We start from the raw sequence: 17,336 nt of genomic DNA, 5'->3' as shown, positions 1-17,336 counted from the left end.
GTCTGCTTCTCTGTTCCTGTGATAAAACTGGGCCAACAGAGATGTGGAGAGGAAAGCTCATATGGCTCATAGGTTACCTGCTGTCACAGAAGAAATTAAGGTAGGAACTCAAGCAGGAACCTGGAACAGGAACTGAAGGAGGGTGTTTAACCTACTGTCTTCCTCTCTACAGCTTGTTCACCTTGCCCAGAGTTTCACTGCACACAGTAGGTTGGCCTCTCCCACATTAATCAAGAAAATGTCCTGCAGACATGCCCACAGGTCAGTCCTGACGTAGGGATTGTCCCAGTTGAGTTTCCCTCTTCCCAGATGACCTTGTTGTATCAAGTTAACAACAACAACAAAATCTGTCATCACTGTTCAACTTGCCTGTAAAATTTTATAGGTTTTGCTTTTAGACCTGGGGCTGTGTAAGGCATTTTATGTAATTTGTGTTATGGCCTGGATTGTAGGTTAACTTTTCCTCTATCCTAATGACACTTCAGTCTGTTCTACTCTTTTCTGTTGAATTAAACTGGCAATTGTCCAGAATAATTTCATCAAGCGTGTGTTGAAAGTTTGTCTCCCAACTGTATTTATGCAAATGATCTGTATCAATCCTTTGCCATTACCTCAACAGCCTGGAATGCATACAGTTCCACATACCTGAGTCAAAGCTTCAGATCCATCCTAGCTGATACATCTTGCATCTTTACATTTCAGACAATGGTCTTTCTGTGTTGCCAAGGCGGCCCTTAAATGTACGGCGCAAGCAATCTTTCTCCCTCAGCCCCCTGAGTCTGTGACTCTACGCTGCTTCTAACCAATCACTGTACCCTACCTCCAGCCAATATTCTGCTTCTAACCATCACTGTACCCTACCTCCAGCCAATATTCTGCCTGCCACATCACAAAAGGTCTGGAGACAAAACTGCCTGGGTAAACCATGTCTGGAAGTTTCACATCTGGTGGAGTAGGCTTATTACCATAGGAACGCTGGAAATGATTCTCTCAACCTAAATCAGAAAGGAAAAGTGACACCATATTCTATCAGAGTTGCAGAGATTGATGCAGAAGCAATAAGCACCCAATGTGCAGTCTACAACTGTGATAAATACAGATACCCCGGGGTGGCATGAGATTGTGTGCGTGTCCTTTGACTTAATTCTATGTGAAGACTATAGCAAGCCAACTCAGAAAGCAATACTATACTATCCTGAATGTGAGAAGCCAGGACAATTAAGGAGGCAAAGGAAATGCAGAAAGAGTAGTACAGGGATGCAGTTTTTACACATCAGCTTATGATCACGTGACTAGCTGCACATAGAACTTTAGAAGTTATATTTTTATTATTGTATATTAATAGGCCTGTAGATAGTAATCTCTTCTCATTTTTCTATCAGCTGTCATATGGCATTAATAGTAGTTAAACTTTGTGTCTCAGCATTACTGTTAGAGATTGTGACTAAGAAGAATGAGCTTCAAGCAAGCACATGGATATCACATTCTTTGCGGAGGTGGGGGGAGTTTTTACAGCATGCTTTTACTGAACATGAGATAACTGTAACATGTTGGAATGAAAATTCTATGTTACTATTTTTGGATACAGTGTGGTTAGAGGGAGTTGGGTTAGTAGAATATTTTCTAGAAAATACAAGAAGCTGTGTTCAATTCCCCAGCACCCATTTAAAAATGCTGGGCAAGCAGCGAGTGTCTAGAATCTCTGCAGTGGAAGAAACAGAAAGAGGACAGTCTCAGGGGCTTACCACAGCAATGAACTCCAGAACTGATGAGAGACCCTATTTCAAACATGAGGTGTGTAGGAGGCCACTTGTTTGTTCCTGGCTTCCCAGACTTGAAATAACCACTCAGAAACTATATTATTTAAATCACTGCTTGGCCAATCACTTAGCGTAGTGCTAGCTAGCTCTTATATCTTTAGTCAATCCATTTCTATTCATCTGTGTATCACCATGTGGCTATGGCTTACGATGTAAAGTTCCATCTGCCATCTGTCTTCAGCGGGGCTACACGGCTTCTACAGCTTCTCTTGACTCTGCCTTCTTTCTCCAAGCTTCCAATTTAGTTTTCCCCACTTAGCTCTATTCTGTTCTATCACAGACCGAGGCAGTTTCTTTATTCATTAACCAATAAAAGCAACAAACATACAGAAGACTTCCCACACTACATGAGGAAGAAAGCAATGATAAGAGACACTCAGAGGTGGTCGACCTCTGGAATCTACATACCATGTGCACACAGAGTATTTATTACTGTCAAGGTTGAAAAAGATGGAGTCTGGTGGCCTGTGTATGTTTATGCTTGTCTAGATGGGGCACGATGACTAGAGTTCCATCTCAGGAATCCTTCTCATGAGACAGACTGGAAAACAAACTCATGAAAGGTTTTAAAAGGCAGAAATGAAGCAGCTGCCGTGTGTGCACCAGGTGCTTTTTCCAAAGCTGTCCAGTGTTTATGCGCGTACTTCTAGAAGAAGGATCATTTTCTCCTGCAGGCCATCCATGCATTTAGACACGCTAAAAGCCTGACCACGGCCCAGGCCATTCTGGAGGATTCCAGCTAAAGTGTGCGGGTCACATAAGTGTTTCTCTCCCCATTATTCTTATCTGGTTCTCCCAGTGGCTGTCCCTGAAAATCCAAGGCCTATAGATAATAATTAAGCCTCACATGTTCTGTGATAAACCCCTCGTACATTACATCATATAGTGTGCCTCTCAATACATAATTAAAGTGTCACATATAACCTACTATGATATTTAACATAAAATACATTACATGTCAAATATTTAATAATTCTGCCTCTATAACTGAACCCTTTCATACTACACTATATAAAACAAAAAACTACAACTCCATAAAATATAATTTACAATAAGAGTTTGTGTTTCTTTTGGCTCAAATGAGTTTTTTCTGATACTCATGTACAAACAAGACAATATAATATTTTCCCACTTGCTTTAAAACTGATTCTAAGGCATTGTTTCCTGTGTGTGGAGTTGTTCTTAGACCATTCTCTAAGTGGGAGATGCTGATCTCACATCATCATTAAGGCAGCCAGTTTGCATTTGGCATTTCATTGCTTGCTGCCAGTGCTGGTAAGCCGAAAACAATTGCAATTGTTTAGATATTTGGAAGGAGTTCTACAGGACATCATTGGTCATCAACTAAAAGAGAGTATCCATACCCTCCTACTGGGCCCAAATACACACTCACATGGGGTGGGAGTGGGGAAGCTTTTGTGACTTCTTGGTCCGTCTGAACAGGTAAGGTCACATTTTTAAGATATGGAGTCGTGGGCTCTTAGGCATCGACCCCTGATGTGCCCTAATCTTTTTGCCTTCATACTTCAACAGTACTGTGTCCCCACTCTTTGTAAAAGGCACACACACCATTCCAATCAGATGCGAAACGCCTCTTAGATATACTCTGCTAGACAAACATACTAGCATCCCGCTGCATCACCTGCTACCAACTGCCATGCTCCACTGGCATGCAGACCACTGTGCAGAAAGCCATATCCATTTAAAGGGCTCTGAGCGATCACAACAGAAGCCATTCGAAAACAAACTGCTCTGCGTTATCGATGGCGGGCTTGGCTGCACCTGCTGCTAGTTGGCCCCTTGCACCCAGCTGCTAGTGTTTGTGCCTCAGTGATTTTGTTCCCTCGTGGTGGGGTATAAAATACCAGCGAGGGTGAAGGAGCAGGTCTGGCAAGTCTATTAACACATACGCAACACCAGAATGCAGAGAGTCATCAGACAACAGGGGCTTCCTCTACCGCGGTGCTGGCAGTAATTCTTCTTCTGTTTGCAGGGGTGGTTCAATGAGCTGTGTAGAGTGAGTTTATAAACTGCCTTCACTGACACTGCTCCTTTCAGCGAGTTGCTTAAATGAGCTATATTAAGATGACTGTCATAAATGCTTCAGAATGAACAGTCAATTAACCAAAACGAATCTACATTTTTGCCACCCAACTGGGTAATTATAATATTGTGAAGTAGTTTTTAAAAATGTCAAGTATGTTCTCCACATGAAAAGGAACAATGGGATGTATCATCACTAAATGTAAAAGGGGTTATAAGCCTGTTGCAACCTTTCACCCATGTTACATTATTAATATAATTTTCTGCATATTAGCTAATCTTTGGTGGTTCCTATACACCTGCTAAGGGTGTGGATTTTTTCTTTTACAGCTACAGACCACAGGACTTTAATAGCCTAGCAGTGGTTCATTTCAATGTCAATTTAAATATTTTAATGACGCTTGGAGTATTAATAAGGCACAGCTTTGAAAGTGACGTAATGAGAAAGAAAGGACCACTCTGAAGGAGGATGGCATCAATCCCACCCAACAGGCATGGATCCTGAACTCATCAGAACGGTGAGAAGGAGAAAAGCAGCTGACCACTAGCAATCGCTGCCTCTCTGTTTCATGGTTGGCCCCATAGATTAAAACCACTCCTGCAGCCATGCCTTCTTCCTAGGGATGGGTTTTAGCTTCTGAACTCTAAGCCAGAAAAGGCCCTCTTCCCAGTGATGGACAGTAGTCTCTAAACTCTAAGCCGGAGGAGGCCCCTGTGTCCCACCAATCAGTCTATCAGTGTCTGGCCACAGCAGTGAGAAGCATGCTAAGAAAAGACAATGGATTTTACACTTTCCAAAATCTTCCCCTTCTCAGGTTCTATCACTGTTTCTCAAAAGTTTCAAGCTCAGACTCTAAGCAGTGCCTCCAACTCTGCCTCTGGTCTGTTGTCTCTGTGTGCCTCCCTCCTGTTCACACTCAAGACCCAAGATGCAGTCCAAGGCCTCTGTGTAAGGACAGAAGCCGTCATCCCCACAGGACAGTGTTGTGTTCCCATTTCATCTCTCTGTTCCCCTAACGCTTTTCCCTGGCTATATTTACAGACAGTTCTGTTAGTCTAGGGATATAAATCAGTGACAGGAGTATGCCAACATGCCATTGCCTGGAATTTGATCATGAGCATTAAAGTTAATGATGCTACCTGAACTCTCACCCCTGTGCAAATAGCGTGTACAAAAGCTGCCATGAACAGATTAACTTAGTCTTTTAATTTGAAGTGTTTATAACCTATCAAGAGAGTTACATATACATACATTAATAAAATGGCTCCCAAAACCGCAGGCCTCTGTGTTTAAAAACAGATCTCTGAATGTCATTTGATGCTCCTTTATATCGAATTGTCCTTCCGTGTCTCCCTGTTCTCCACTTTGTCAAACCTATAAATTGTGGCTTCACAGAATATTTTTTAGCCCAAAAATGATTTGAATATTCAATTTTGCCTTGTTACTCTTCATCGATATTTGTCCTTCCAAAAGAATTATATTCTCAAAATAATTTTATGGATTAGAAAATAACTTTATGGATGGGGTGACAAGGATAGAGTTCAATTCTTGGCATGGGTGCTGTTTGCATGCCTCTGTTCTGATTATGAAGTCAGTTCACATATTTGAACATAAGTAAACTTACATTGCACAGATTTAAAGTTTAGCGTTCAAAAAGAAGATCAATCCACGTAAATCATCCTTGAATCTTTGTTTACTCATTTTCTTTTTTTTGGCTTATCTTCCATTCTTGTAAATGCAGCAATAGAAAATAGACTGAGCGCATTACAGAAGACCTGAGGCAGTGATTGCTTTCATCAATAGGTAGTCAATATGTGCATTCCTTTTGAGCAGAACTGACTACCCTAGAGCTCTCCCCATTGATGGGCTTCCTGACGGGCTACCGGGTCACAGGGTACAATTAGAGAGACCTGGAAGAGTATCCATTAAGGCTGCATTTGGTTGTGTGTTGTCCAACAACAAAACTCTAAAGCACTATGCTGGAGCCTGGTAATGAATCTGTATAATTAAGACAATTCAAAGGACTCACATAAGTGGCATCATGTCCTTCCTATCAAAACACCAGTTAATAGTCCACAGTTACCAAAGCTAGTGTATCCTGGTGCTTCTTTCATATCAGAAAGAAAGGGAGAAATGAAAATTAACAGTGGAATTTTTGCTGGGAGGTCATTGGCCAATCAGTGTCTATTTTCCATGCATGAGTGTATGGTGTATATCTTGCACACAAATTCAATCAACATGTATTTACAGTTATACCATGTATGTGCAGCGCATACTCTCACATTTTGGAAAGAACCATAATCTTATAAGGAGTGAAATCACATATGTGTAAAAAATCCAAGACCAGCAGACACAATGAGAATGAGCCCAGCGGTCACTACTAGATAACTAAATACTTTGGTGGTGTGTCCTGTTCTACTACCTTGTTTGCACTCAGAGTAGAAGAATATCCAAGGAAAGAATAGCAATTCCCTCAGAATAAGTTCAAGCAAGCAGAACAGAAGGAAAGAAGCCCATCACTTTTCTGCCACAGTGCAAATGGATTTAACAATGATATGTATTCACACCTTCTGCTGCATCTGACCTGAGGTTGGAACAAAGGAAACAACAGCAAAACATATATCATGCCTTTAAGGACTAAACCAGACCTAATAAGCACAGTCATGGCGTTACACTTGGCAAAGGACATATAACATCTATTTGACAGTTACTTTTACCCTAATTTTAGAAACAGTGAGTCTTTGCAGTTTCCTGAAGACAGCAAGTTGTGCTATTTGTTGCGATCTTTGAGAGCAAATCTAAGAGATATTTTTTGTTTCTTTCCATTTATTGAAATATAAACACTCCATTCCTCAGTATCCCCACAGGAGACTTCCAGGTTCCCACTCAACCCCTCAATCGCTTGTAGATACAAATCCAGAGATGATCCTTGAGACTACAAGAGGACATTTCACTTGTATTCCTTAAGTGTATTTTAGTCATCTCTAGATTATTTATAATGCCTGGCACCAGCATAAATAACATATGATAGTGTAATATATTATGAAATACACCAAATTTGTACTTATTTGGCATAACAACATACATGTATTATTTATTATACATTCATCAATTTTATTACTAGTACTTTCAATCTGAAACTGGTTGAATCTGCCGAAGCAGACTCCCACAGGTAAGAAGCACACCCTGGCAAGAAGAATTCTCAATTATGGGCTTCAGAGATCAACTAGATAATCTTAAAATATGAGGCCTGGTTATTATTCTTAACCACATGGATCTCCTAATCGTTACAACCCTCGTTCTAACCAACTAGCTAATGACCTACAACACGCCATAAATTGCAATAGAGACAGAAATAATGCCTTCCCAGCCCGTGGCACAGAATGACTGCTCAGCGGGGTTGAAGAAACACCAAGCCTCTGATCTGTAATTCTTTCAGTGTCTCTGGGGCTGATAACATCCAAGCTTTACCTCTAAATGAAAGGTGGGGCACGCGTAGTTCAGCGCAACTTCATCACGACTCTTCTTCCGTTCCCCTAGCAGGACCTGTTGATGCTGGCTGACAACGTACAGAGCGAAGCATGGACCTCAGGCTATTTCCTGGGATTCTCCAGGCGTGGTGAGATCCTGAAAAGGCAAGAAATACAGCAGGTGAGAGTAAGCAAAAGCTTAGACTGGAAAAAACGTGGTGAGGAACGATTGACTGTTGTCACAGACTGAATCCAAAATGATGGGATTGGGTAGGGCACATCTAGAAGATAATGAAGTTAAAAGCCATCTCACGATCCAATGAATGAGATTAGAACCCTTCCAGCAGAAAGCACAGAGTGTGCATTCTTCCTCTGTCTGCACACCTAATGAGCACACCAGAAAAGAAGGTGCTAATCCACAGCTAGAGGTAGACCATCGCCCAACACTAGATCCCCAGCACGTTAGCTTTGGTCTCTCAACTTCTACAGTATCAAGAGTGAAAATTTATTGCTAAGCCAACCAGGCTGTTTAAATATGGCATAGTGGTCTGAGAGCGTGTCTTAGGGCGTGGCTGAGAGCATTCTTAGGGTGTGGCTGCCAATGGGAGTCTGTTAGACGGGGACACTAACCGATAATAAGGTTCAGAAGCAAATCTGCTTGTAGGAAAGATGATCACTTTACATGCAGCTACACCAAATGGGATGATGGAACTCTGAGACATAGGGAATATGGCTCAGGACTCGGGCCTCAAACATGCTTGGAAAATCATTCATAAGGAGTTATGAAGGATGAGTGATATTTCTTTGATCATGAACACAGGACCATGCCCTGAAGTCCATACATGCCAAACTTTGACCAATAGTAGGCTCATGATAGAAGGTCAGAAGGAAAGGTCAAGAGAACTCCAGGAGATTGCGATGTCTGGAGGTTCAGGAAGAGAAGGGGTGGAGCTGCTTTTAGCAGATGGCAATGTTCACAAGTGTTCCTGGTAATCCTCACCTGCCCTCTGCTGACCTTCTTAAACCTTTGTTTGTGCTGAGGAAACAGGATCAAGTACTGATAAATCTCTGAGTTTGTCACCCAAATCCAAATACATTATGATGACACACTGATATCCCCGTCACAGGAAATGGGACTCCTGAGAGTTCCTTTTATACAAACTCAGTAACAGCAGTCTCCATATAATTAGAAATTAAATCACATCAGTGTGGAATATAGAACATGCCCCGCAGCCCCGGCACTGTACTTAGAAGAGAGGGTATGGGGTATTCTTGGGGCTCCACATGAATCACTTGATAAAGAGGAGGACAAAGCTGATAGACCAAAATTGAATAGGAAATGGGAGTTCTCACTTTTCCATTCTGAAACATGAGCGTGATTACTCATGTCAGTTCATCAAGGATTGAAACTAACCCTTGACGATTGCATTACTCAGGGTTCTCCGGGGGGAATTATAATCAACATGACTTATTTAGAGTATTAGACTTGGACCCATGATTATAGGGGCTGAAGAAAGAGCCATGGTTTTGCAAGATGTAAAGCGAGCCAAAGAATCTAGGAATACAACCCAGCCTGAGGGTGAAGGCTGAGAATAAGGAAGCCAACATCTGAGAGCCGGAAGTCATGGATACCCCAAAACAAGAAAGGAAAGAGAACAAAATATCACCCTTCCTTGCCTTTTTGATTTATTCAGGCTCTATGAGATTGGGTGATGTTTCCATTACTGGTAAAGGCGGACCTTCTTCTTTTAGTCTACTGACTTGTAACATTACTCTCTTTCTACACAGACACCGAGAACCAGTCTTCCACCAACTCTCCAGGTTCTTGAGCTTTTCTTCAGTTTCCCATATAACATTAAACTGTAACAAGCACAACCCAGCTGCCGCTAACACCAGCCACTGTGCTGCATGAACACTACATACCACATACGATTATCCCGTTAATCCTTGTGTTGTGGACCTTGTTATATCATCATCTTACAGGAGAACAAAAAAGGCCCATAGAAGCTGAGTGTCTGTGATGTCTCGTAGCCAGCAAGCAGTGGGTACAGGGTTCACACACAAGGGACCCAGGACCAGAGCCCAGTCAGTACTGCTGACCAGGATGACAGTGGTTCAGGAAGACTTGAACCCCATATAAGAAAGGAACAGACCTTGCAGGTCTCTGAAACACTCAATGATGCACCTGCTGCCTCCTGGCACAACTACCATCTTGCCAAGCAGACGTCTCACTGCTGGTAACTGAGAAGAACGTTTTGCCCTGTGATGAAAGCAGGGTTTCAGAACCGTACAGATACCACTGCAGCCAGACGACTCCTGAGAATTCAGGCTCACATAACGGACATCCCCCTACCACTGCGCATCCATGCCTTCAGAGCCATCACCTGCTCTGCAGAGTTCCTTAGGAGCTATCCGACCATCTTTTCCTCTCTACCTTCCAGGCGCCCCTTCTTGATGGACCTGGCCCCTCCACCCCTTCTCATTGCTATTAGTTCATCGGCTCTCCCGCGACCAATCCCACTATATCTGCTTCCGAAATAATCCTAAAAAGTCGACGTCCTCAAATTGCTTCAGTTCTTCTAGAAGCATACCCATGCCCGCAAGGTGGCCTTTGAAGATGTGTGTGTGAACTAGGAACCCCTCATTTTGCATTCCCATGCCTACTGCTGTTGCTTTTCTTGCATGTCCCCTGTGTGCTACCAGTGGAAGCAAATTGTGCTTATTCCAATACTTCCCATTTTGTTGGTTTTTTTCCATTTTTTTCCTGCCTGTAATTTCTTTTCACCAGCTTCTTCACTTATTTAAAGTTATAATTTATCTTATTTTGTCAATTAAGGAATGGAACCTGGGGTTTTCAAAGGTTAGACAACTGTGCTCTCTACCACTGAACTGGATCCAGCCCTTTCATTATATATATATATATTATATATATACATATATATATATATATATAGAGAGAGAAGATGAGAGAGATGAGGAAGAGAGAGAGAAGAGACATGGGGTTCTCTGTATAGCTCTGGTTGTTCTGGAACTCACTCTGTAGAGGAATTCTGCCTGCCTCTGCCTCCTGAGTGCGTGGGATTAAAGATGTGTACAAAGTTTTGACGAGATTTTAGAGTATTCTTTCAAAGAGCAGACACAATGAGCATCACAACATAGAGAGATTGTTATAAAAATTACAAGATGATTTGACTATTCCAGGCGCTGTGCTTCAGCTCTCTGTAATGAGAAGAGTTTGTTCTCTAGAGCAAGGAGCAGACAGTCAAGTCATCATCGCTCTCCACTGCTGCTCCTGACGTTATATCCACGGATAAGGAAAATGGAAGCTCCTCACTAATGCTTGCATTCTATCAGTCTCTCCAGTCTGTGTTTCCACATCTTCTAACGCAGGAAGTTACGTGAATAAGTACACAACCACAGCGATGCACTAACACTCATGTCCTAGTTAGGGTTCCTATTGCTGTGAAGGGGCAACCACGGCCACCACAACTCTTATGAAAGAAAACATAATTGATGGTGTAGGGGCTTACAGTGTCAGAGGTTCAGCTTGCAGGCAGACATGGTCCTGGCTACATCTTGATCAGAAGGCAACAGGAAGTGGTCTGTGACAATGCTGGGAGTAGCGTAAGCTTAGAAGAACTTAAAGCCCACCCCCACAGTGAGTGACTACTTTCTCCTACAAGACACACCTACTCCAATTTCTGAATAGTGCCACTCCCTTGGAAATCATTTTCTTTCAAACCACCACAACTCAAGTGCATTTTTTTAAAAAAAAAAATACTGTAAAACATGATCAGAAAAGTATGGTAAACCTCTGTCATCCATACATAACTTTGTGGAAATAATTATTAAATACTATTTGCCTTGCCATTGTAAAAATGTGAATCTGCCAAAAACCGATGGTCACAGCTGTTAATTCCTTCACTCCTGAATAGTGGCAACCTACTGACATAAAAATAGCAAATACATCGTAATGTGCAACAGAAGCATGTAAATAATTAGTTGGGTTATTAAAGATTTTCTTATCAAATCAACCATGAAGCAGTAAGTGCCAGTGTCTAACCCTTATATTATATGTGTGAGTCACAGAAAATGTGGATAAATGATTTGTGGTGTATGATAACTAAAGGAGTGTAAACTCAAAATTAGCATGTTTATACCTTATAAATTTATGGCTATTCTTGGACAATTGTGTGGTCCAATGTAAGGTAAAAATACTGCTGAAGTAGTATTTATTTTAGCATTAGTATTTATTTGTATTTGTATTTAGTATTTATTTATTTTACTGTTAGTTACAGATTTGACATTTAAGTCAATAGAGGTACTGGTGAGATGATCTCAGTAGGAAAAGGTGCTGGGCCTCTTTAAGTCTCATGACGTGAGTTTAATTCACACTCTAGAACTGACTCTAGAAAGTTGTTTTCTGACATCCTTATTGGCTATGACACATGTGCATGAATAAATATGCACACACAAGCATGCACACATGCATACACACATGCACACACAAAAATAAATGCAATATAATTTTTAAAAGTCAACATACATACACACATGCATGCACACACACAAATAAATGCAATATAATTTTTAAAGTCAACACACATACACACAAGCATGTACACATACACAAATAAATGCAATATAATTTTTAAAAGCCAGTTGACACGTTATTTCCATTTTACATGTAATAATAGATCTTTAAAATATGATATACATGAATGTCAATACAATAGGTTAAAAACTTATCTACATGGAGAATAAGGAAGTGGGATATAGGCTTTCTTTTCCTTTAGCTTGTAGAAGAGGAATTTGGTAAGCAGAAATGTAACATCACTCACTCAGTCTTCAATTTTAAGACACAATGGAGTTTATTGCAACAAGGGCTCTTATCCTAGAACTCTATTTGCAGTCTTACACTACAGCCTTATGCCTTCTTTGAACATCTTTGAGTCTGAAATGCTTCTTCGTAGCATAGAGTATTTCCACCAAGTTAGTGCAACCTCGTTGGCATGATCACGTCCAAGGTGGCCCGGTGGTCAGAGTCCCAGTATCCCATAGATCTCTTGTGCTGCTCTGTTGGTCTCTATCAGCCCTAAAAGTTCTGTGGAGAAGGCACATCTGCCTGCAGTGGGAGTCGAGGACTTCAATGAACCTGGCAATGGTATTTGGTATGCTCCTCAACAACACTGCTTTCCCAGTTTACCCAAATGTGGATTAAAAGCGTTCTGCTTTTGAATTCCATCAAAGATATGCCTTCTGGATTCCTATTGTGAACAGATGAGGCTTATAAATACATTGACACTACCAACTGTAAGACCCTGTGACGACCTACAGCTTCCATTTTCAGCTTCTTCATAATTAAATGCAAATTAAGATGCTTCTTTGATTTACTCTGAATGATTAAGACAAAATGTGATGATAATGTATGTAAAAGACATTTAACTATAAACAGCTGAATATGTGCCAACATATTCTTTGCCCCACTGCTCATTTTTCTTCTTAATAGGTATTCCCAGATCCAACTCTATCGTCATATTTATCTCTGAGATACCACGCTATTACTGTAAATGCTGTCATATTTTTGTCACCCGTATTTGCACATGGTTCATAGACTACTGGCAGCCAATGATAGGGTGCCTACCCTAATCCTCATTGTTTTATTGAAAATTAATGCTCTATTATTTACTGAATTTTATTTTTTAGAAATTTAAAATTATTTACATTATTTAAGTAATGTAAATAAGGTCTTGATGCAGTGCAAATTCTTACCAAATAGATTCCTTTTGTGATATATGTAATTCCAGTGGGTACATTGGTAATTATTAGATATAATCTGTATTTTGTAGGAATTATCATATAAATGTGTTGGGGGGAGGGTTGTTTATTAGTAACAAATGAAAGCTGTAATCACTCATTCCCCCTAGAACTGAAATTTTAAAAAGAATACACTGTCCCTTACCTTTCCCAAATAGTGAAACACTGTTGCTGGAGAAAGGTGAGCAAATGTCTACTCATTGTAGATAGGGAACCAATGTCAAACCAAGGCGAACAAATGTCTACTCATTCTAGATAGGGAACCAATGTCAAACCAAGGCGAACAAATGTCTACTCATTCTAGATAGGGAACCAATGTCAAACCAAGGTGAGCAAATGTCTACTCATTCTAGATAGGGAACCAATGTCAAACCAAGGTGAGCAAATGTTACTCATTCTAGATAGGGAACCAATGTCAAACCAAGGTGAGCAAATGTCTACTCATTGTAGATAGGGAACCAATGTCAAACCAAGGCGAACAAATGTCTACTCATTCTAGATAGGGAACCAATGTCAAACCAAGGCGAACAAATGTCTACTCATTCTAGATAGGGAACCAATGTCAAACCAAGGTGAGCAAATGTCTACTCATTCTAGATAGGGAACCAATGTCAAACCAAGGTGAGCAAATGTCTACTCATTCTAGATAGGGAACCAATGTCAAACCAAGGTGAGCAAATGTCTACTCATTGTAGATAGGGAACCAATGTCAAACCAAGGCGAACAAATGTCTACTCATTCTAGATAGGGAACCAATGTCAAACCAAGGTGAGCAAATGTCTACTCATTCTAGATAGGGAACCAATGTCAAACCAAGGTGAGCAAATGTCTACTCATTCTAGATAGGGAACCAATGTCAAACCAAGGCGAACAAATGTCACTCATTGTAGATAGGGAACCACAATGTCAAACCAAGGTGAACAAATGTCTACTCATTCTAGATAGGGAACCAATGTCATAACCAAGGTAAAACACTACTACTTAAAGTCGTCAGTGAAGCAATGAGTTATTGGTGTTATTTACAAGAGGAAGGCTTAAGGGTACATACAGGAAAATGGAGGACCCAAAGGCAGGTACTTCACTGAAAAACCCACCTCAGGACAGGAATGACTTGCAAAAGCTGGAACCATGGGGCTCTTTGCATGATTGCAGGCAATTCAAACAGACTGGAAGGACTCTTGTCAGTTCTTACCATTAATCTAATCTCAGGAGAGAATCTGCTAAGTTTCAGGGATTTCCTGGAGACTTGTGAGGTCTTTACTTTCTGAGTTCTAACGAGCCCTCTCTTTTGCATTTCCTGAGAATTGAACAAGCTTCCTTAAGTGCTAACATGTTTACCTGTAGGCTGGAACGTTGCAAATCAGCTCAAAAAAATTCCTCACCTGTGGAAGCAGGTTTGCAATCTCATATATGCTCAAGCCATGCCCAAGTCAGACAGTCTTACTTCCTATTTCCTACATAAATATAGCAGTTCCTTCTCCAGCACCATGTATGCCTGCCTGCCTGCTGCCATGTTCCCTGCTATGATGATAATGGACTAAACCTCTAAAACTGTAAGCTGCTACCTCAATTAAATGTTTTCCTTTATAAGAAAAAAATCCCCATCACATTATGTTAGCGGGAGCATACATCTATAGTGACCCAGGATCTAAGTAGCTTTCTTCATGAAGCATAGGTTTTTTTGTTTTGTTTTTGTTTTTGCTTTGTTTTGTTTTCATGAGTAGTTGACCAAATTGCCTCTTAATCTGAAGAATTGAATGGGGAGGAAAACCAAGGGCATTCCGGACAATTGAGCACATGGGTGCAAATGACATTCTAAGGCTCCTTTTTTATTGTTACAGCTCCTTCAATAATTGAATTACAAGTCTACAGTTCAGCAAGAAAGCTTGATTCATAGGCCAGCAGTTCATGGTTATGCAAAACCACAACCAATATTAATTTTCTTCAGAAAAACATCTGAAAAAGGGAACATCATTTGCCCCTCACTACTCTCTAGACAATGAGAAGAAAGTCCCCAGACATTCCTGTACCTCTTCTTCTACATCAGCTGGCATTGCAAATTCTCTTCTCCAGAAATATTAACATTGGATATTCCCATGCCCATGACATAAATTTGTTGTGTCTTTGCACAATCCTTATTCAAACTCCAACAGCTTCATCTAATTTGACTTAATGGTAACCAAAATGTTGGTTCTAAACATGTACCATGTAATAGCCACATTGTCTGCTTTATTGCCTTTTCTTTATTAAGTATTAGTGTAAGATGACATGTAACTCCAAATAATATGTTTATTTAGCCAGAGCAAAAGAGATAAGATAATTGAAAAGGTAGCAAACCTTTTCAATATTTTTAAAATAAGTTGACTGTTTCCATAAATATACAACATATAAATCTGTTAATAATATTTTAGTGGCATCTGGGAGAGACCCTAAGACTTATGCACGATAAGTAAGGCTCAACCACTGACCTATAGCTAAGTCTTATATTTTTCACATATATTTCTTTTTGTATTTTCCAAAATGAATGGCAGTGACTATTATACTTTTTAAGGTTCCTTACAAGTAAATAATCCACTTAAAAACAACTTACTATAAAAACTTGAGTCTAGATTTTGATCTGTCTCATATATACCTGGAAAGTAATTGTTTTTTTAAAATAGCATTAGTCCCAAAGCTTAACGTTACACCAACAGACTGGCTAAACATGAGCCAGACGAGGACAACAGTGGACATGCTAACTTGTACGGGGGGAAAACCTCAACTACACCCGAAGAACTACAGGTAACTGAGAGTTTCTGAGCGACAGAAATGGTCTTAGAAAGAACACATCAACTGCTTATCCAGTGTCAAATGGGAACCCTGAAAACATACATACAAGTATCTATTATTACAGACTGAGTGAGTTTTCATTCATATATTTCAGAATCTATGTATATAAATACATGTACCTACCACTGTGTATGTGTTGTGTATGTGTATATAGCAACAAGTAATGAGAAAAGAGGCTATGAAGTGAAAGAGACCAAAAATGGCAACATGGGAAGGTCAGGAAAGAGGAACCATATAATTATATTATAATCTAAATAATAAATTAATGAAAAAATATTGGATATAAAGCTAGAAGCTAGATTATCTATAAAATGACAAAGTTTGTTGAATATCAGTCTTTATTAAAGGGTTCTCTGTTCTGATGTGGTCTTCCCTCAAAACAAACATTTTTTTTGTCTTCCCAGTCAACGTCCTGTGCTTCGTGTTGCACGCTGTGCTTTAAGGTCTTTGATGCCCTAACTTAGTCCTCTGCATTGCACGGAGCTTAGTATTTTCCTATCATGGTGCCGCTTTCCTATTGGCTTTTTAAAGTAGTTAATTATAATAATTGTTAGGTAATAAGTTTCACAGCAACCTGTGATACTATTTGATTAAATGACCTTAAATGTATTTTGACCACACTTCCCAAATCAAATTTTAAATTAAATCTTTTGAACTTTAACTCACTCTGTGTTCAGAATATACCTCACCCAGTGCTATTAATATGGCCAAGAACCAATGGTTGGAAGCTTATTGCCCTCCAGGAATGTGGTTATTACTAATATCTTGTTAATGTGCATAGTGTCAAACTGCCCCCTAAATTTGTTTTTCTACCCACAGATTAGTTCACCTTTTAGAACCTCAGCAGAGACATTTTCTTTGTGAGGACAGACAATAGTGTAGAAACTGCAACTGGTCAAAGTATCTAGAGTTAGTGTATGTGGCATGCTCAACCACAAATGAGAGATCTGCATCTCGCCTCATTTCTCCCCAAGTCTGTGGACCACTGGGGAAGATGGGTCAGAAAGACCGTTAAGAACCCAGAGGTTGGGAGTGGCTAGAGCAAAACAAGTGTTTTCTTAACAAGACAGGGCCTCTGCCCCTCATGAACTCACAAAAGACCATGCTTGCTTGCACGAGATCAAGGCAGTGGGCATTCCAGTATGGGGTAGGGAGAACTCAAGAGCCCCTATTCCAATTGAGGAAATATTGACTTAGTTAGCTTCTGAGGAATGAGAATCGGTTTTCTTAAGGGTGTCCGGTCTCTCCAGTAGAAGACCCCAGGTGTAAGACTTAGACTCAATGGGCTGAAATAAATAAATAAATAAATAATTCCAGAATTTTAGAGGCAAGAAAGGGTAGATCTCTGTTGAATTC

The sequence above is a fragment of the Arvicola amphibius genome, chromosome 11 (genome assembly GCF_903992535.2).
Source record: "Arvicola amphibius chromosome 11, mArvAmp1.2, whole genome shotgun sequence".
Lineage (NCBI taxonomy): Eukaryota > Metazoa > Chordata > Mammalia > Rodentia > Cricetidae > Arvicola > Arvicola amphibius.
Note: the sequence above shows the minus strand (reverse complement) of the source record.